Source organism: Ornithodoros turicata, chromosome 1, assembly GCF_037126465.1.
Source record: "Ornithodoros turicata isolate Travis chromosome 1, ASM3712646v1, whole genome shotgun sequence".
In the NCBI taxonomy this organism is placed as follows: Eukaryota; Metazoa; Arthropoda; class Arachnida; order Ixodida; family Argasidae; genus Ornithodoros; species Ornithodoros turicata.
The window spans coordinates 105,666,179-105,687,818 of record NC_088201.1 but is presented as its reverse complement, the minus strand read 5'-3'; the positions used below and the strand labels follow the sequence as shown (position 1 = coordinate 105,687,818).

General features: G+C 49.2%; 1 protein-coding gene across 3 annotated transcripts in view; it reads left to right on the top strand.

Annotated features, from left to right (window-relative positions):
• LOC135378537 (neprilysin-4-like) overlaps positions 1 to 21,640 on the top strand; it is a 160,529-nt gene that overhangs the window by 110,059 nt on the left and 28,830 nt on the right. The window lies entirely within an intron of this gene.

Sequence of the window (21,640 nt, the reverse complement as noted above, 5' to 3'; positions counted from 1 at the left end):
CCAGAGCGAGTCTCCTTATGCCGTCATCGGTGACGTTCCATCATTCCTCCTCATCCTCGTTATAGCTGGAGTGGCGAGTTAAGGGTGAAGGCGTGGAGGTATGTGTATGTGAGTTTTTTTCTGGGAAACAAATTGCACACATCAAAACCTTTCGCGCTATTCGGTATAATGACACACACACTTTCACCAGATGTCTTAATCTGAAATTTTTTTGGATGGCCCTCTTCGGCAGCCTCACCAAGCCTACGAACTTCAACGAGAGACCTCTGCGTGACTGCAGAGGCTCCTATTCAAGCGTCATATTGTCACGAAGCGAAATGGGTCGGCGAGTCGTCGAATAAACAGCGAACGATTTATTAGACTACTTGGTAGCAAAACACAAGAGTGATAGCTCCTGAACACAACTGAGTCCAAAGAATGAATGCTCCAGCTTGGAGCGCACAAGCATTTAAGCGTCAGCCGAAAAGTCTAGAAACAGCACGTGCGTTTGCCAGAGAGCAGGCGATGTGTCTGGAAGCTTCTTGCTTCTTCAGCATGCGCCGGGATGAGATGCACCGTTTCGTGCCTGCCCTGGAAGTTTCGCGATGATGATTCGTGGCATTGCCCCCTCCGTAGACGGGGCATCGTCTCGATGCCGTTTCTTCTCCTTCTCTTTTTTTTTCATGTTGTTTCCTTCCAGCCAGTCTTCAGCGCTACCTGCTGTAGTACGGCTTGAGTCGAACGACGTGAACTATTTCAGTCCTCGGGGGTCGTCGAGAGGGAACGCTGCTCTCAGGTACCACTTCGTAATCCAGGTCTCCAATGCGTCGAAGTACTTTGTAGGGATCGAAGTACCGCTTCAGTAGCTTTTCGCTCAGGCCTCGTCGTCGAATCGGCGTCCAAACCCATACCAAGTCGCCTGGACTGCAGCGTACGTCTCGTCGGCGCAAATTGTATCTTCGTTCATCGACGCGTTGTTGTTGACCAATCCGTAGTCTGGCTAGCTGGCGGGCTTCTTCTGCTCGCTGTGTGAAGTCCAGAGCGTCGTTTTCCACATCACTGGGTTCGTGGGGCAGCATCGCGTCCAGCATAGTCGATGCGTCATGGCCGTGTGCAAGGCGGAACGGTGTGAATCCCGTTGTTTCCTGGACAGCCGTGTTATAGGCGAACGTGACGTAAGGCAGTATTTCGTCCCATGTCTAATGCTCGACGTCGACGTACATCGAAATCATGTCGGCAAGGGTTTTGTTTAGGCGTTCGGTGAGCCCGTTCGTCTGCGGATGGTACGCCGTTGTCCTCCGGTGAGCGGTGTGGCTGAGTCGAAGGATTTCTTGTGTTAGCCTGCTTGTAAATGCCGTTTCCCTATCGGTGATTAAGGCGGTCGGAGCTCCGTGCCGTAGTACGATGTTCTCGATGAAAAACTTCGCCACTTCTGTTGCTGTGCCCTGTGGAAGTGCCTTAGTCTCAGCATAGCGTGTCAGGTAGTCGCTGGCGACGATTATCCAACGATTTCCGGAAGACGAACGTGGGAAGGGCCCATGTAGATCCATCCCAATCTGCTCGAACGGCGCCGACGGCGGAGCGATTGGCTGAAGGTACCCAGAAGGTCGTACCGGCGGCGTTTTTCGTCGTTGGCATTCCCGGCACATCCTTACGTAGTGGTGTACGGTCTTGGCCAGTTTTGGCCAGTAGTACTTTTCCCTTATACGGGCCAGTGTCCGGCTGTATCCCAAATGACCTGATGACGGTTCGTCGTGGCGGGATTCAAGAATCTCGGTGCGCATGTCCCCAGGCACAACGAGAAGCCACGTAGCGCCTTGTGGTGCGTTGTTTTCTTTGTAGAGAACACCATTACGTAGGGAAAAACTTGGGAGTGATCTTCTGAAGATGGGAGGAACATTGTCGGCGCGGCCCTGTAGATAGTCGACGAGTGTCTTCAATTCGGGGTCGTTATACTGCTTGGTAGACATGGTAGTCGCGCTCATTAGACCGAGGAAGGCGTCGTCGTCCTCGAGGCTGTTGTCCTGTCGCTGGAGTGGTGCTCGGGACAGGCACTCGGCGTCGTTGTGTTTGCTTCCTGACTTGTAAGTGACGGTTACGTCATACTCCTGTAATCGGAGGCTCCATCTCGCTAGGCGTCCTGAGGGGTCCCTTAAACCAGCCAGCCAGCACAGAGAATGGTGGTCTGTTACCACCTTGAACGGCCGTCCGTACAAGTAGGGGCGCAGTTTTGTGATGGCCCATATGAGTGCAAGGCACTCTTTTTCGGTCGTCGAATAGTTCTTCTCTGCCTTGGTTAGCGTTCTGCTTCCGTAAGCGATGTCACGTTCGACGCTGTCGTGAAGTTGAGCGAGCACGGCTCCTAGACCATCGTTGCTTGCGTCGGTGTGTATTTCTGTTTCGGCGTTTGGATCGAAGTGGGCAAGCACGGGTGCGGTCTGTAGACGCGTCTTCAATTCATCAAACGCCTGTTGCTGGGCTTCACTCCAGATAAACGTGGATCCGTCCATCGTGAGGGCATTCAGGGGTGACGCAATTCTTGAAAAGTTCGGAATGAACCGTCGGTAGTAGGCGCAAAGGCCAAGAAAGCTTCGAACGTCTTTCACGTTAGAAGGAACACGGTAATTTGCGATGGCCGCCGTCTTCTCGGGGTCGGGGCGTACGCCGTCGCTGCTCACGAGATGGCCGAGAAATCTGAGTTCCTCGTAGCCGAATCGACACTTCTGAGGCTTCAACGTCAGCCCTGCAGTTCTGATAGCCTCGACGACTTGCTTTAGCCGTTCAACATGTTCTTCTAATGTTCTTGCGAAGACGACAACATCGTCGAGGTACACCAGGCAGGTTTGCCACTTCAACCCGGCGAGAACTGTATCCATAACACGCTGGAACGTCGCTGGTGCTGTGCAGAGGCCGAAAGGCATAACCTTGAATTCGTAAAGTCCATCCGGAGTGACGAAGGCAGTCTTCTCACGGTCTCGTTCGTCGACTTTAGTTTGCCAGTACCCCGTCTTGAGGTCCATGGAAGAGAAAAATTTTGCGTTTTGAAGGCGATCGAGCGTGTCGTCGATGCGCGATAACGGGTAGACGTCCTTCCTCGTTATCTCATTGAGTTTCTGGTAGTCGACGCAGAACCTGAGTGTTCCGTCCTCCTTCTTCACTAGTACCACCGGCGATGCCCACGGACTGGTCGACGGCTGGATAATGTCATCTCTTAGCATCTCTTCTACTTGCGTTCGGATCGTTTCTCGCTCTTTGCAGGAGACCCGGTACGGCATGCGGTGAATTGGACGGGCCTTTTCGTCGACGATGATGCGGTGATTCGCAATGGGCGTTTGTCTTACTTTCGACGATGCAGCCAAGCAGTCACTGAAATCGTTGAGCATCTGGAGAAGGGTTTGCTTTTGAGTTGTATTGAGTTGAGGGTTTACGTCGAAATGTTCGGCCTCGTGTTCCGTGGTGACCGCGATGCGAGCAGTGTCCATCAGGCAAACATCCGTGGTGGAGTATTGGTCTACGATGACGGCTATCTTCGTGCCGTTCGCCAGGTGTTGTGGCTCCGGGCGAAAATTTGTGACCAGGAGTTCGAATATTCCGTTTCTTACGGGCACAATTCCTCTTGCTATCCCAATTCCTCGTTCGAGGAGAAGTTGCGTGTTGCCTTCAGCCAACAAACAGCCAGTCAGTGCTCTCTCGCACGTAGCGGTCACAAGGACTGACGACAAGGGAGGCAGGTTGACGTGCTGAGTCGTCACGGCGGTTACGTCCGTGTTTGCGCGTTTCTCCGGGGGTTATTCGTGCCCACCACTTGTCTTCTGCTGTTTCCGGCGTTTTAAAAGAGATAACTCCATTTGTGAAGTCGATGATTGCTTCGTTTCCGACTAGAAAGTCCATTCCGAATATTACATCCCGTGGGCAGTTCGGCAAGACGGCAAAGCTGACGACGTACTGGATGTCACGCACTTGTATGAGTGCCGTGCATCGGCCAGTCGGTGTTACGACGTGTCCACCAGCAGTGCCGCTGTTAGGCTCATCCCACTTCGTTTGCACCTTGCGAAGCTTCTTAGCCAACCTACCACTTATAACACAGTCGTCGGCTCCGGTATCGATTAACGCAATCATCTCATGGCCGTCGATGAGCATTATCAGGTTATTGGTAATTTTTCGAGCGTCGTGTTGGTGCTGCGTTGCTGTTCGTCGAGTTGGAGGAATTGTAACTTGTCGTCGGTCCGCAGCTTCACCTCCCGGAGCTGCAGTCTTCAGCTTTCCCGGTTAGGGCTGCGCCACACAGGTCGTCTTGCCGGTGACGGTGAACGTGCTCTTCCTGGCGACCTGCTGCGGTGGGGGACGCTCGGGGACAGGTCGCGTCGCGAGCCAGCAGAAGCATTCTGCTGCCGTAGATAGTCTTCAACTGCGGCGGGGCGACTACCGCGCTGGGGGCGGGGGGCGTCGGGTGAAAAACAGGGAAGGCCAAGTCGTCGGTAGGGACATCGGCGATACACGTGGTGGGCCTCTCCGCAGTGGTAGCAGAGCGGTCTGAAGTCGAGAGTCCGCCAAACGTCCGTTTTGCGAAACGGCTGAGAGTGTGGCGGGACGCTCGGAGTAGGTTGGACAGGCCGAGGAGGTGTCCAACGGTTTCCGTAGTACGACGGACGAGTAGGTGGCACCTGTCTCACAGCGGCGGCGTAGGTTGGTCTCGGTACTTCGGCGTCGGGGTTGGCGGTTGACGATGTCTGGATTGCCTGCTGAACCTCATCCTTGATGATCGCACCGATCGAAGACAAAGGGTCTTCTCAGGATAGAAGAGAGCTCGTACTTCTTCGCGTACCACCTCTCGAATCAGCTGTCTGAGCGATCCGACGTCGAGGCCAGCGGTCGTGGAGAAAGCCTCGTAGCCCTGGTGTCGTTCGTTGACTGTAGCGCGAGAGAGCAGGGTCCTCTCAATGCGGACGGCTTCGTCCAGAAAATCGTCGGTCGGTCGTGGCGAGTGGATCCCGGGACAGGGCGCGACAAATTTCTTCTTTTACGCCCCTCATGAGTCGCTGAACCTTCTTCTCCTCGGATGCTTTGGGGTCAGCTCGCCTGAAGAGCCGCAACACATCTTCGACGAAGCCTGTAACGCTTTCGTTTGGCAGCTGCATCCGTCTCTGGAGCAGATGTTCAGCGCGTTCAGCTCGTTGTTGAAAAGCGAACGCCTCGCGGAGTTTGCTTTTGAAGATGTCCCAGGACGTGAGCGAAGTCTCCCGGTTCTCGAACCATATCTTCGCGGTGCCTTCCAGGGAGAAATAGACGTTGACGAGCTTCTGGTCGTCACTCCAGTTGTTGAACTTGGCGATCCGCTCATAGTGGTCGACCCAATCGTCCACGTCGTCGTAATACTCCCCGCTGAATGTCTTCGGCGACCGTGCAGGGGCTATGGGCGTGGCAACAGGTTGCGCCACTTGGGTACTGGTCTCCGCAGACATCTTCTTCTTGCGTTTAGGGGGTCTAATGGACCGAATTCTGCAGGCAGACCAAGCTGTCTTCTGCTTTGTCGCAGTTGGTCTTCCAGGCCGTTGGACAAGGAATGCCCCGCATTTCCACCAGAAATGTCACGAAGCGAAATGGGTCGGCGAACAAATAAACAGCGAACGGTTTATTAGACTACTTGGTAGCAAAACACAAGAGTGATAGCTCTCTGAACACAACTGAGTCCAAAGAATGAATGCTCCAGCTTGGAGCGCACAAGCATTTAAAGGAGTACAGAGGGCCATCCAAAAAAAATTCAGATTAAGACATCTGATGAAAGTGTGTGTGTCGTTATACCGAATAGCGCGAAAGGTTTTGATGTGTGCAATTTGTTTCCCAGAAAAAAACTCACATAAACATAGCTCCGCGCCTTCACCCTTAACTCGCCACTCCAGCTATAACGAGGATGAGGAGGTATGATGGCACGTCACCGATGACGGCATAAGGAGACTCGTTCTGGTTTGCCGGTCAGTGGGGGTCAGCGCATTGTCCCTTTGCCGCCGTAAACCTGTTTTGCCAGGCCGAAGCATTACCGAGCAAGGAGACAGGCTTTATCAGAACCCCGAACAGCGGAGTAGCAGACGACAGCGGAGTAGCAGACAACATTTTTCTAGGCCAATCAGCGAGCGTTCTCCTTATAGCGTCAGCGCGAGGTTCCAGGCAGATCACAGGCTGGTACTGCTCTTCACCACCGTTGCGCACGGTCGCTTTTTGCGGCGTATTTTAAATTCAATTTCTGCGATAATTATGACTCTGTGGTGTAAATTACTTCGCATGGTCCATCTAACTGGCAAACTTAACAGTTTTATAGGAAGAAAACTGGGTGTTAAAAATGACTTCTGTGCTACTTTAAGCGTCGCGCCGAAAAGTCTAGAAACAGCACGTGCGTTTGTCAGAGAGCAGGCGATGTGTCTGGAAGCTTCTTGCTTCTTCTTCAGCATGCGCCGGGACGAGATGTACCGTTTCGTGCCTGCCCTGGAAGTTTCGCGATGATGATTCGTGGCAATCTGTTGCCGTCATGGATACTGTCACTGACGTTGTTAGTTTAGATGACCTAGCTAAAGTCCAGTATCAAGACGGCACATTGTCTCTCAGTATGTTGTACGTAACCGCCGCCTACCAGAAATCTTTCAAGGTAGGTGGCCTCGTGCGCAAAAGAAAGATTGAGGTTTTGGACGGTCGACTGGTGCAGTGTGCACTTCTGGAGAAGCGGGAGCGGAATGAACCGGAGGCCAAACACAGGTGTAACCTTCATAACACAACAATTTACTTAATCAAAACAATTGTTAGATACTATAGAGGTATTCTATTAACAACACTATTTGAGTAGGAGTGAAATCGGAACAATAGGTAGAAGGGCAGTTAGACAATGGTCACTGAAGTTTTAAACAGATGGAGTTATGGGTTGAGGGTATACATTAGATCTATCCGATGAGGATTGAAATAGCTTAGCTGTGTCGGCGGTGGAGTCCAGAGTCCGAAGTAATGCGTCTCGGGCGGAGCCAGCCGAAGAGGTGATGCTCGGTGTCGGGGATCAGCGTTGACCACACACACAACACTTGGCACACTCGATCCTTGGTGACTGTCCCCAAGTCCGACACTTCGTCGACCCTGTCTCGACACACCACCGTTCGCTTGCACTGCTGCTTTTCAACTCCCCGGTTGTCTCGGAAGTTTTCCCGTACTTTTCCTTTTCCCGCGTTTTTACATTCTGAGAAGCATTGCCATAAAAAAATATACATATACGGGCCGTTCGCTAAGAAAGGGAGCATCCCCAAAATCCAATTAACGTGAGCGCCATAAACGACACTCTGCGGTTACAGCTGCGTTCCCGTTTGCTCCCTGTCCGACTCTCGGCAGAGGCCAGACCCATAAACGGGCGCTGTTAACAAAAGAAAATTGAAATGCTTGAACTGTACGTATCCGTGGACCCCTCTTTTTACTGTGAAGAACACATGAGCTTTGTGACACTACCCTCACCTTAAGAATATTAACACAGTTCATATTGAAAATAATTCGCAAAGCTCAATAACACTAAAACGTATAGCAGTGATTACCGTAACAGAACTATACAAGCGCATAGTGCCTGAGACAAAACCGTTAAATAGACCAGGCGCCCAAAACCTAAAATACATAGGACAACCCTATAGTCTGTCTTTTAAATGCAACATGACAAATGCACAAATAACCATCACAATGTGGTAAAGCCGTACAATACTACGAATTTAAAGTAGCATACAGATGCATAAGTCAATGTCAACCCCGCTCAAAATATTTGCACTTGACAACGTTTGCACACGAAAATGGCAGTAACAATACTATAACACATGCCATATGGTCTGGTATACAAATTAGCTGATTATATGCGGCTTAGGTAGTCTGCACCTACATTATCGGTACCCTTTATGTACTCGACACGAAAACTATATTCTTGCAGCTGCAAACTCCATCTGAGGAGGCGGCCGTTGAGGTGTCTTTGTTTCTTTAAGTACCGTAACGGCTGATGGTCGGTTTGCACTGTGAAATGCCGACCGTACAAGTACGTCTTGTACCTATGTATCCCCCACACCAAGGCCAGCCCCTCCCGTTCTATAGCAGAATAGGCGGCCTCGCGGGGTAGCAGCTTACGGCTCGCGTATGAAACCGGGTGGAGGATCCCCTTTTCCTCTTCGAGGAGTATGGCCCCGAGGCTACGATCAGATGCGTCTGTCCGCAAGACAAAGGGACGTCCGAAGTCTGGTAACTTCAAGACGGGAGCACTTGATAGCCGCTTCTTTAGCTCCTTGAACGCTTCCTCTTGTTCGGGACCCCACGACACGCGGTTTCCTTTACCCTTCTTTGTGAGGTCGGTGAGGGGTGCTGCTATCTCGGCGTAGTTGGGAATGAACTCCCGATAATAGCCAGCTAGCCCCAGGAAGGATCACACCTGACGCAATGTTTCCGGTTTGTTCGCGTCGAGAATGTTCTCGAGTGTCTTTGGAAGGGGTGAAAGGGCCAAGCCGGTGGCCCAGGAACGAGATCTCTTCGGCGCCGATTTCGCACTTTGATGTTCGCACGGTGAGACCTGCAGTCCTGATCTTCCCAAATACTTTTCTTAGGGTGGTGAGGTGGTCCTCCCATGAGTCACTGGCGATGAGTACGTCGTCATAATAATGAACAACGTCGGGGACATCTCCAAGAAGCTTTCGCATGAGCCGTGTGAATATGGCAGGCGCAGTTTTAATGCCGAAGGGCATATACTTAAATTGGTACAATCCCGACTCGCTGGAGAACGCGGTCTTCTTTTTTGACTCCTCTGTTAGCAGGATCTGCCAGTATCCCTTTGAGAAGTCCAATTTCGTGAAATAACGTTTGGTCCCTACCGCTGCGAATAATTCGTCAGCTCTAGGTTAGGTTCCAAATCTTGTACCAGATTATCGTTAAGCCTGCGGAAGTCGATACACAGGCGGTGCGTTTCATCAGGTTTCTTAACCACTAGTAGTGGGGAGTTGTAAGCGGAGTTACACTTCTCCACTATGCCCATAGGTAACATTGCCTGTACTTCATCTTCTATAGTTTCGCGTACGGCGAATGGCAAAGGGTATTGCTTTGTGTTGATGGGCTTTTCGGTCGTTAGTTCGAGGTCGCACTGTACCAGATCAGTTCTCCCAGGTGTGTCTAAGAATATGTATTTGTGGTTGTTCAGCACCTCCTGTACCTGTTCCTTCTGCTCTTCCGTTAGAGCGGGGGAGAGTGCGACGTCCCGGAAAGTCTCATTTTGGTGAAGAGATAGCACTGGCAGGCCTTGATTATCATCTGTCTCGTTCATTGCAACCACTGCACATGCGGTAGCAGCGGTGGGTTCAGCGTCGGCTGTGTGCCTTTCCTCGTATTTCTTAAGCATATTGATGTGGAAAAGTCGCGATCTGTGGCCGAGATCTATCTCGTAGTCGACTTCATTCTTACGGCTCACCACCGGATAAGGTCCCTTCCACTGCATTAATAGCTTGTTTTGGTCCGTCGGGAGCAGGATGAGGGCTTGGTCACCCGGGTTCAGCTTCCGGGCGCGGCTTCGTTTGTCGTAGTAGCTCTTGTATCGATCACTGGAGTGTTCCAGTTCTTGATGGGCCAGCTTGCACGTCTCTTCGAGACGGTTTCTGAGGTCCATTACGTACTCATACGTAGTCTTTACTTCTCCTTCAATCGCTTCGTTGGTCCACAGCTCCTTTAGAACAGATAATGGGCCTCGGATGTGTCGTCCGTAGAGAAGTTCAAACGGCGAAAACCCCAAGCTGGCTTGGGGTACTTCCCGGTAAGCGAACAGCACCGGTCCAAGGTAACGGTCCCAGTCTGTGGGTCTTTCCTGACACATTCTTTTCAACATCATCTTAAGGGTACCGTTAAACCTTTCCACGAGCCCATTCCCCATCGGATGGTAGGGAGTGGTGTGAAGTTGTTTGAGCGAGAGGAGGCGGCTTACCTCCTTCATTACTTCGGAAGTGACGTTCGTGCCTCGGTCACTCAGCACTTCGTTCGGTATTCCATTCCGTGCCAACATCTCCACGAGGGCCTCGGCGACGCGCTCCGTCTCGATGCTGGGCAGTGCCACGGCGTCAGGGAAACGAGTCGCGTAGTCGACCATGGTCAGCACGTAGCGGTTACCCCTCGAGGATGGTGGAGAGATGGGTCCGATGATGTCCACTGCCACACGATGGAAAGGGGTGTCGATGGTGGGGACACTTCCAAGCGGTACCTTTCCTACCCGTCCTTTCGGAGTGGTTCGCTGGCAGATGTCGTAGGACCGGACAAACCTTTGCACTTCCGCGTGCATGCCTGGCCAGAAGAAATCTTCTAGAATGCGGTCCATGGTCTTTTTGACACCCATGTGTCTGGCCATAATGCCCTCGTGAGCGATCCGGATTACAGTATTTCGGTACCTGCGCGGTAGCACCAACTGTTCGACCTCTCAGCCCGCATTGGATAGGTAGTGGCGATACAGGAGACCCCTGCTTATTTGAAATTCAAACTCTTGTCTTTTGTTCCTGCATGGTAACCTTTTTTCCACCTGCTCGAAACAGCACCTCAAGCTGGGCTCGTTCGCCTGCTCTTGAATGATCTCCTCCATTGTGGGTGCTTCGCCCTCTCCGGTCGGTGCTTGGAGACGTGTCAGCCTTGCCCCTCGTCGCCTGTTGCGGCTTTTCTTTTGGCTTCGCGTCTCCACTGCTGCGGTGACGCCGGGGCCAGCGCAGTTGTCAGACGCTGATGTTTCGCGGTCCTCTGCCACTTGCTTGATGGCGGTTTCTTCCTCCCAACCTCCAATTGGGCTGTCGGCTTCACGTACATTAGGAATGTTTCCTAGAATCAAATCGTAAAGCGGCTCCTTCATACACTTTGCGACCACTTCTCCGCAGTAGAAGGGTGTTTGTACGATTATGTTGGCCTCCGGGAGAATCCTTATGGAGCCATCCACCAGGTATACGGGGCCCTCCGTGCATGTTAGTTCATCATCTGATACAAGGCTCCTCCGCACCACCACCGTATTGCTTCCTGTATCCCGCAGGACTGATACCAGCTTGTCTTTCATTTTACCCGTGCGTACGTGCATGCCCCTGAGCAGCGCTTGGCAATCTGTTGTCATCATTGCATTTACGACGGGCACCTTCCTGCCATCTTTTAACTCGACATACCTCGTCACAAGAGAGTCGGTCACGTTGCTGTCGGGCTTCATCTCAACCACACAGGCTGCTTGGTTCTTTTCTTGTGGTTTACCCCGACACTCGTCTGTACGGTGGCCTTTCCTTCCGCAGTTGCTGCATGTAAGAGCATTCCTCTGATTTCGCGCGTAGTTCTTGCGGCATTCCCAGGCTCGGTGGCCGAACCTATCACACAAATGACATCTTTGCTGGTTTAGGCGATCAGACGAGCTCCTCAGGTTGAGCTTGTGGCTCGCTTCTTCGCCATTCTTCCTCTCTTCCCCCTTAGGCTTTCCTAGGTACGTCTGCCCCTGTGCTTCTATGAATCTATCTGCAAGTCCCGCCATTTCTTCCAGGGACCCAGTTGCTTTCTCTTTGAGGAAAAGTGCCAGCCTCGGCTGGCAACCCTTTACAAACTGCTCCATGATTAGCATCTCTCGCAGACTGTTGTAATCTTTCTTTGTCTGGGATAATTCGACCCATCTGTCCAACAAGCTCCCTATTCTTGCGGCGTATCGTGTTCCAGTTTCGTCTTCTTCTGGCTTGCTGTTCCTGAACTTTTCTCTAAATCCATCGGGCGTTAGCCGAAACCGTTGTAGCAGCGCGTTCTTTACTTTGTGGTAGTCAACTGAATCCTCGGGCGTAAGCCTCGCAAATACTGCTAATGCCTCTCCCGTGAGGCTCATACTCAGGGCGGCGGCCCACTGCTCCTCCGTCCATCGTTGTCCGGTTGCCAGACGTTCAAATCGCAGGAGATAAGCATCCAGGTCGTCTTTCTTTTCATCGAAGGCGGCCATCCACCTGTGCGAGGTGTTGAAAGCGGGAACTATGCTACTCTGTACCCCGTTGCTTTCTTGTCGTTGTGGGCCTGACCCTCTTGAAGCTTGAGTTTTAACTCTAGTACCTTGCGCTCTTCCTCCAATTTCTCCTTTTCTAGCTCAGTGGCCCTTGCGCTGGCTTCCACTTTTTGTTTTTCTAGTTGGGCGGCCCTTGCGCTCCCTTCTACTTTTCGCTTTTCTAGCTCGGCTGCTTCTTTTGCCACTTCCCTGTCGAACACTCGTTGTTCTCGGATACGTGAAACTGTTCTCTTCTGTTCGGCATCTACCCACTCGCGGTGCTCCTGCCCCGCGAGTCCCCGCGCTTTTCCGGCCGCAATCATTTCTGAGATCTCCATAATGTTTACTATGTGCCCTCTAGCATTACCAACCCCTGACACTCTACAGTTCACCACTTCCCAGTCCTCCAGATGTCGACACGTCCTGTCGCGAGTAGTATATGATCAGCTCAACTGGCCCACAACTCACACAGTGGCCTGGACGCCATTAATGAGCAATTAGAGCTAATTGGGACCCCCCACATTAATCAGGATAATTCAGGGAGTCATTACACTAATTGGGGACCATCTAGGACGTGTCCAGACCACTGTGTGAGTTGTGGGCTAGTTGAGCTGATAAAAATAAAAAAAATAGATAGAGATAGAGTGGAGAGAAGGAGTATCGTTGAAGATCAACGACGCCATCTTGAAGAAAGCGGTCCGGAACGGCCGCTGACTGTCGCTGGGCGACGGAGCACGGAGGCAGGTTGCAAAGCATCGCAGCTATGACCACCAGTTCCGGACATCCTGTGACGTCAGCTGTGACGTCATCATGACATGTCTGGGCAGGTTAGGACAGCTCTGGGCAAGCAAGGAGAAAAGCACTCGTAATACAGAGGATGGGAAAGCAAGAGTATGCAAACCATCAATAGCTAACAACAAAAAGAATTAGTTACACAACAAATGAGCCCACCAGAACAGGAGCGCAGAACCATGCGACTGCTCCATCCGAGAGGCAGGCAGAAACTGACTCGTAATGCTTTTTTGTCCTGTATAAAGCCCCGCAGCTGCACCCCCGAGCAGGTTACTTTCTCAACTAATCTCACAACAAAATTATTAAGAATCACGCCAGCGCTACAACAGTTCCCAAGGCAGAAGAAGATAGAAAATGGCGGGGATGCCCGGACAACAGCAACCAGCACCCGACGTGCACTGGCACGAAAATCGCAAACAAAGCGGGAACAAAGTTGGCGAAAGCATTAGTTACACAACAAATCACCTCACCACAGCAGGAGCGCAGACCGATGCGACTGCTCTCCGTGACAGCCCGCCAGAAACTGAGCGAGCGCAGGGAGCACACGTCTGCTTTCCGCGACAGCCGGAGAGAAACTGACTGAGGCGCCGCTCCGCGGCCGCTACGCATACGCGCTCCTAGCGCCCTCTGGGGCGACCACCTCCGAGAGGCTAAGAGTGAAGAGCATTCCTGCGCCCCCTGCTGGCCATTCTCATTGGTCGTGGAGGAGGAGGAGGAGGAGGAGTGTCGTTGGGAGGAACCCGAGGGGTCTGCCTGCCTGATTAGTCGGCATGTTTCTCGGGAAGGGAAAGATGGTGGAGAGGAGGAAAGGGTGAAGTGGAAGACCGAGCGGAATCCGCTCGGGGGGAGGATAGCTGCGTCCATGGGCCGACTTCAGGGGAACTGTGCCGGCATACGCCTATTACACATCTGAGGGAAACCCAGGAAAAACCCCAGACGGCACAGCTGGCCCGCGGATTCGAACCGCGGACCTCCCAGTCTCCAAGCGCACGCGTTACCGCTGCGCCACCGGAGCTGGTCCATTGGTCGTGAGGCTAAGAGAGAAGAGCATTCCTGCGCCCCCTGCTGGCCGTTCTCATTGGTCGTGACGTCATCCTATTGTCTCAGGGCTACCCTGTTTTTTTCCACTAATGCTCCTTTGGTCAATCTACAATGAAGCCACAGTATGACGTCATCATGCACCTGCGTGGCTCAAGGACGCGTACGCTCTAGACAGGGGACCTATTATTTATTGAATCACTATCCCATGATTATTTCCTTTATTCATCTATAACGATTGAATAGGAAACTATTGCAGAAGAGCACCGTGCATGAAAGCTGATCGTAGGAATTCCAAAGTCTTACTAAATGAGACTTGCAAAAGAACAAAATATCTTAACACGTAACTCCATCAACGGCAAATAAGAGGACTAGGTACTCAACAAATCAACAAAGAGTACGGGTAAACAGGAGCGCAGAACTCAGGGCAGCACTATCGTCAAGACAACAATGTTCCTTGTCAAAAAATAAAAAAATAAAAAACGTCAACACAGGAAAGCATGCAAATCGGGGCATGTCAGAACACGTCAGCACAAATTGTACGAGTGCTGGGCAACAGAGGAAAACAAACAAACACTTGAACAGAGTGAAAAAGACACTCACCATCATTTTTCCCGTTCACAGCATTCCCTCATTGTAAATCCGCTCGTCACAAAATCCACCTGCATCGTCGAACACCATTCACCAGTGACGAACCACACATCCGCACCCCATCAGAGGCAGACAGAACCCCACCGAAGCTACGCTCTTCCACTGACGGCCAACGCCAGGAGCAGAATTTGCGTGTCGAGACCCATCAGTGTCCAAGAGAGAAGTGAAACCTTGCGCCCCCTGCAGGCCATTCTCATTGGTCGTGACGTCATCCTATTGTCTCAGGGCTACACAGTTTTTTTCCACTAATGCTCCTCTAGACAAGGTCAACCTGAAACAATAGTCTCTCGGTATGCGGTCATCATGCAGGTGCGTGGCTCAAGGACGCATACGCTCTAGACAGGGCACCTGTTATTTATTGAATCACTATCCCTAGATTATTTCCTTTATTCTACTATAATGATTGCGTAGGGAACTATTGCAGAAAAACACCATAGACAAGAGGAGATTGTAGCATTTCATTCCCAAAGTCTTACTGAACAGGAAAAAAAAAAATGGTTCAGCAAGACATAAAGTCACACACCTGTCCCCCTCGCGGTTACTCTCTGAACTAAATGAATCGCAAAATTATTAAGAATTGCTCTACTCCCATTCAAGGCAGCACTATCGTCAAGAATATGCCTTGTACAAAAGGAAAAAAACTACATGCAGAAGGAAAGCATGTCAGAACAAGCCCAGGCATGTCAGCACATGTTTGTCAGACAAGGGGGGAAAAAGCGAAAAGAAACAAAGAAGGAAACCAGCATCAAACTATTTCTTCTTATTCAAAAACAGTGCTCATCATAAATCTGCCCAGGACAATACACACTATTTTTCTATTGCCACACTTTTTTCCAGTAACGGTCAATGCATTGCTACAGACTGCGTGACGTCATCACATCCTGTCTGAAGAAGAAGACACCGGCAAAGACTCCTATTATTTATTGAATCGCAAGATTATTTCCTTTGTCCTACTCTTAATGACATTGATTCTGTCATTAAAATTCAACAAAAAAGCACCTCGCATATTAACGATTTTCACCCATTTTTCAACGATTTTCAACGATTTTCACCCAAAGGCTCATCATGGTCATTAGAATTACAGTAAACTGCCACTGCTCTTTTAAAATAATAAGTGAGACCACTCAACATCACCTCCAGGCTTATGTAATACATGACCCTTTCTATGCTCATACATTCGTTGTCTGAGGCTACACCTGCGAGCAAAAAAGGCGCGGAAGCCGGGTGGGCAAAGTTCCATTCGCGCATTGCGAGCAAAAAGGCGCGAAAGCACAAGACAGAACGCCTTTACGGGAACACGATAGCATTCTTATACTATATTAATGATTATTGCATTGCAGTTTAGAAAAACTACAACTAAACTATAATTTTAGGAGCCCAACTTTCTATGGAAACTATAATTGCCCTATTACTTGGATCGCTACTAATGAAGCGCGCCAATTTTTTCTCTCTTCCCATTTCAGCCTTGTCATGCAGGGAAGCAGACTCATATCCAAAATAATTAATTTACACTGAGGGTGCTGTGCTTCAGGAATTCCTATCCTGCGCTCAGATACAAGCATTTCTTCACGGATACCTTTAACAGCTGACTTCCTCAACATATCGAACACCCAACAAAATCAAACAAACAATCAGAGAAACCCTCTTCTCAGCTGCACCATGCGACTTTCTTCTGCGTAAAATTGGTGATTTGAAGAAGAGAGCAGCGAAAAATTGCGCGCGCTTGTGCTCGACCTGAAGCATATGCCAATAAACCAAGAAAAAGGCACTCATGTCTGGTATCTGATAGTGCCACATACACAGACGCATTGCCCTTGCGTAAAGAAAGCACAGGACACGGATACACAAATTTCCTTAGGTGAGCAGGGAAAAGGCTTAAGACCACAGGTCACGACACATCGCCACGCGGCTAGCACAACATGACACCAACAAGATACTAGCAGCGGGAAGAACTGCAACACTGCTAAACAAGTCCAGACATGCCACGATGGCGTCACAAATCAGGAAGAAAAAAAAAGAAAAAAAAGCACACGCACGCACGCACAGAGGACAACGCATTAAACACACGGAGCGCTCAGGAATAATCGTAGCGTCACCGCACATCGCTACGAAGCTAAACGTCTAACACAAGACGACACCAACAAGATATTAGCGAAGGGTAAAAATTGCAACACTACCGAACAAGTCCAGACATGCGACATCGCATACAAAACACTGCTCATCGGGGAAAAGGCCTAAGCCTGCGGCGGATCATCATAGAGCGTACACAACTTCATGTTTTCTATTTTGCGTAAACTAAACGCGGTCTGCTTGGAAAACGACGTACAAATTTTCTTAAGGAGCAGAGAAATATTTCTACTCCATGCTCAGATACCAGCATTTCTGCTCAAAAACCTGCAAAATTAAACACTGCTTACTTCGTCAAGATATCGAACAAAATCAAACAAACAACCCCACTTCCACTGGTAGAACACTATTCAGCTTTTACGCAGGAGGCTTTCTTCTACATAAAAAGTAGAGAAAATAAGAAAAGAGCAGCGAAATATTACACGCACATTTGCTTGACTTAAAAAACCTGAAGCATATGCCAATAAACCAAGAAAAAGACACTCATGTCTGGTATCTGATAGTGCCACATACACAGACGCATTGCCCTTGCGTAAAGAAAGCACAGGACAGGGATACACAAATTTCCTTAGGTGAGCAGGGAAAAGGCTGAAGACCTCAGGTCACCACACATCGCCACGCGCCTAGCACAACATGACAGCAACAAGATACTAGCAGCGGGAAGAACTGCAACACTGCTAAACAAGTCCAGACATGCCACGATGACGTCACAAATCAGGAGAAAAAAAAGCACACGCATGCACGCACAGAGGACAACGCATTAAACACACGGAGCGCTCAGGAATAATCGTAGCGTTACCGCACATCGCTACGAAGCTAAACGTCTAACACAAGACGACATCAACAAGATATTAGCGAAGGGTAAAAATTGCAACACTACCGAACAAGTCCAGACATGCGACATCGCATACAAAACACTGCTCATCGGGGAAAAGGCCTAAGCCTGCGGCGGATCATCATAGAGCATACACAACTTCATTTTTCTATTTTGCGTAAACTAAACGCGGTCTGCTTGGAAAACGACGTACAAATTTTCTTAGGGAGCAGAGAAATATAAAAATTTGTACTCCGTGCTCAGATACCAGCATTTCTGCTCAAAAACCTGCAAAATTAAGCTCTGCTTACTTCGTTAAGATATCGAACACCCAACAAAATCAAACAAACAACCCCACTTCCACTGGTAGAACACTATTCAGCTTTTACGCAGGAGGCTTTCTTCTACATCAAAAGTAGAGAAAATAAGAAAAGAGCAGCGAAATATTACACGCACTTTTGCTCGCATAGCTATAAGAGAAAAAAATAAATAAAATAACGACGCACACGCTAATAAACAGTGACAAAGACACCCATTTCTGCTATCAGATAATTATTGCATAATGCTAAATACTCATTTGCATTGGCCCTGCGTGAAGAAACCACAGGACAGGGATACACAATCTATCTTAAGCGAGCACGGAAAGTCACTTCTACTCGAACAGCTTAATACCATAAAGTCTGAATTTTTGCAAAGAAAATAAAGCCTGAACAGCGCTACGAAGGTGACAGACACATACTAACAAACAAACAAACACTTCTTCGAGTCTGTATTATCTTTTAAAAAATAACGAAAGCACACGTAAAAAAAAATCAAATCGGCTAGGTAGCCTACCAGACGTTGTGCCTTAAAGTTGGCTGCACGCAATGTGCGGAAGCATGCTGTGAAGCCAACTTGCGGTTTTGCTGGATGCACATGAAGTCCGATTCCAATCGGAAATCGCGCTAAGGACGTGCCAAACGTGGAATTTTCGCAAGATTAATCCCAATACCTGGAATTCTGTTCATTTTAGCGGGAATGCTGGCGCTTGTGCTCCATTATTCGAAATTTTCGAATATTCGAATTTCTCGATTATCAAATTTTCGAATACGAATAGGGTTCGAAAATCAACAATATTCGAACAATATTCGAAATTTCGAATATTCGCACACCTCTAGTGAATACTGACACTCAACGATATATAACAAAAAACAAACAAATTCCATTCTCATGAACTCTCCTCTGCCGAGCGGCTTTCTCCTGCTCTACCTGGATGCTGACTTTTTCCCCCCTCACCTACATTCTGAGTAAAAACAGTGACAGAAGAAAAGAACCTCGAAAAATTACACGCATTTGTGTCACAGGACAGGGATACACAAATTTCCTTAAGTGAGCAGGGAAAAGGCTTAAGTCGGTACCGCTCAGGAATAATCGGAGAATCACCGCGTATCGCTACGCGGCTAGCGCTTGAACAGCGCTACGAACGTGACAGATACATACTAACAAACAAACAAAAAAAAGCAGGACCGGCGTCGGGCACTCATAAAATACCCTGCCCAAAACAAAGAGTTCGCCAGGTTCGCGAGGCAATTCCACTAAAACCCTCGTCCTATCCTACAGATAGCAATGCAAACGCGACTGCCCTTATTTTTTAAACCACTATTTCACGCAATAGTACATAAATGTATCACTCGTGCCACACGAAAAGGCAAACACTTACTTGTCAAGTGGGGTCCCAGCGCGTGCGCGCGCGCACACACACAGGCACACACACACACACTAACATTTTCACACTCAAAAACACAAAGTCTATTTTCACAACCACATAAATCCATATTATTCCTCAGGTCAATAATTATCCTGCCATCGTCAAAAGACGGCACAGACATGTATGCTTACGCAAGACAATCGGTCCTCGTTCCGGATGTAATAGGATATCGTCACTCGGCCGGCGCGAACCAATAAAGAAAGAAAGGAATGCATGTTCGCTATACGAAGAAAACGGTGCCGTGCTTCTACGCAGCGATCATAATACAGACGCGTAAATGTGAACATCATTCGCTACACACTGTAGCTCTCATCATTTTTAAACCAAACCGTGTTCATAGGTCTTCACTAAATAGGTGAGCCGATAATGACTCCAAATAAAATAAAATAAAATAATCATTCCAGCATCGCTGGCTGCAAGCTTGGGTACCCAACAGAGCAGCGCGCTCCTATCAACACGCCTTGGGCTGACCTTACACACCCGAAGCCTTTTCTGAATGCATTCTGCCGGCGCTGGAATAAAAGATTTATCGCGAGGGTACTACGATGTCAGCTCTGTTGCTGTTTAAGTGATAAAACAGTGCGCTTACTCGGGCAATCGCGCGCGTCCAACCCGCGAGAACGGGTCCGCGTTGTGCTCGCGCCGCGGGGAATCGCACGCGTCGCGAGTCCAAACCGCGAGACCGGCCCCGCGCGCGCGCTTCGCGGTTCGGGCGCACTGTTTTATCACTTAAACAGCAACAGAGCTGACATCATAGTACCCTCGCGATAAATCTTTTATTCCAGCGCCGGCAGAATGCATTCAGAAAAGGCTTCGGGTGTGTAAGGTCAGCCCAAGGCGTGTTGATAGGAGCGCGCTGCTCTGTTGGGTACCCAAGCTTGCAGCCAGCGATGCTGGAATGATTATTTTATTTTATTTTATTTGGAGTCATTATCGGCTCACCTATTTAGTGAAGACCTATGAACACGGTTTGGTTTAAAAATGATGAGAGCTACAGTGTGTAGCGAATGATGTTCACATTTACGCGTCTGTATAATGATCGCTGCGTAGAAGCACGGCACCGTTTTCTTCGTATAGCGAACATGCATTCCTTTCTTTCTTTATTGGTTCGCGCCGGCCGAGTGACGATATCCTATTACATCCGGAACGAGGACCGATTGTCTTGCGTAAGCATACATGTCTGTGCCGTCTTTTGACGATGGCAGGATAATTATTGACCTGAGGAATAATATGGATTTATGTGGTTGTGAAAATAGACTTTGTGTTTGTGAGTGTGAAAATGTTAGTGTGTGTGTGTGCGCGCGCGCACGCGCTCGGACCCCACTTGACAAGTAAGTGTTTGCCTTTTCGTGTGGCACGAGTGATACATTTATGTACTATTGCGTGAAATAGTGGTTTAAAAAATAAGGGCAGTCGCGTTTGCATTGCTATCTGTAGGATTGGACGAGCGTTTTTAATGGAATTGCCTCGCGAACCTGGCGAACTCTTTGTTTTGGGCAGGGTATTTTATGAGTGCCCGACGCCGGTCCTGCTGTTGTTTGTTTGTTTGTTAGTATGTATCTGTCACGTTCGTAGCGCTGTTCAAGCGCTAGCCGCGTAGCGATACGCGGTGATTCTCCGATTATTCCTGAGCGGTACCGACTTAAGCCTTTTCCCTGCTCACTTAAGGAAATTTGTGTATCCCTGTCCTGTGACACAAATGCGTGTAATTTTTCGCGGTTCTTTTCTTCTGTCACTGTTTTTACTCAGAATGTAGGTGAGGGGGGAAAAAGTCAGCATCCAGGTAGAGCAGGAGAAAGCCGCTCGGCAGAGGAGAGTTCATGAGAATGGAATTTGTTTGTTTTTTGTTATATATCGTTGAGTGTCAGTATTCACTAGAGGTGTGCGAATATTCGAAATTTCGAATATTGTTCGAATATTGTTGATATTCGAACCCTATTCGTATTCGAAAATTTGATAATCGAGAAATTCGAATATTCGAAAATTTCGAATAATGGAGCACAAGCGCCAGCATTCCCGCTAAAATGAACAGAATTCCAGGTATTGGGATTAATCTTGCGAAAATTCCACGTTTGGCACGTCCTTAGCGCGATTTCCAATTGGAATCGGACTTCATGTGCATCCAGCAAAACCGCAAGTTGGCTTCACAGCATGCTTCCGCACATTGCGTGCAGCCAACTTTAAGGCACAACGTCTGGTAGGCTACCTAGCCGATTTGATTTTTTTTTACGTGTGCTTTCGTTATTTTTTAAAAGATAATACAGACTCGAAGAAGTGTTTGTTTGTTTGTTAGTATGTGTCTGTCACCTTCGTAGCGCTGTTCAGGCTTTATTTTCTTTGCAAAAATTCAGACTTTATGGTATTAAGCTGTTCGAGTAGAAGTGACTTTCCGTGCTCGCTTAAGATAGATTGTGTATCCCTGTCCTGTGGTTTCTTCACGCAGGGCCAATGCAAATGAGTATTTAGCATTATGCAATAA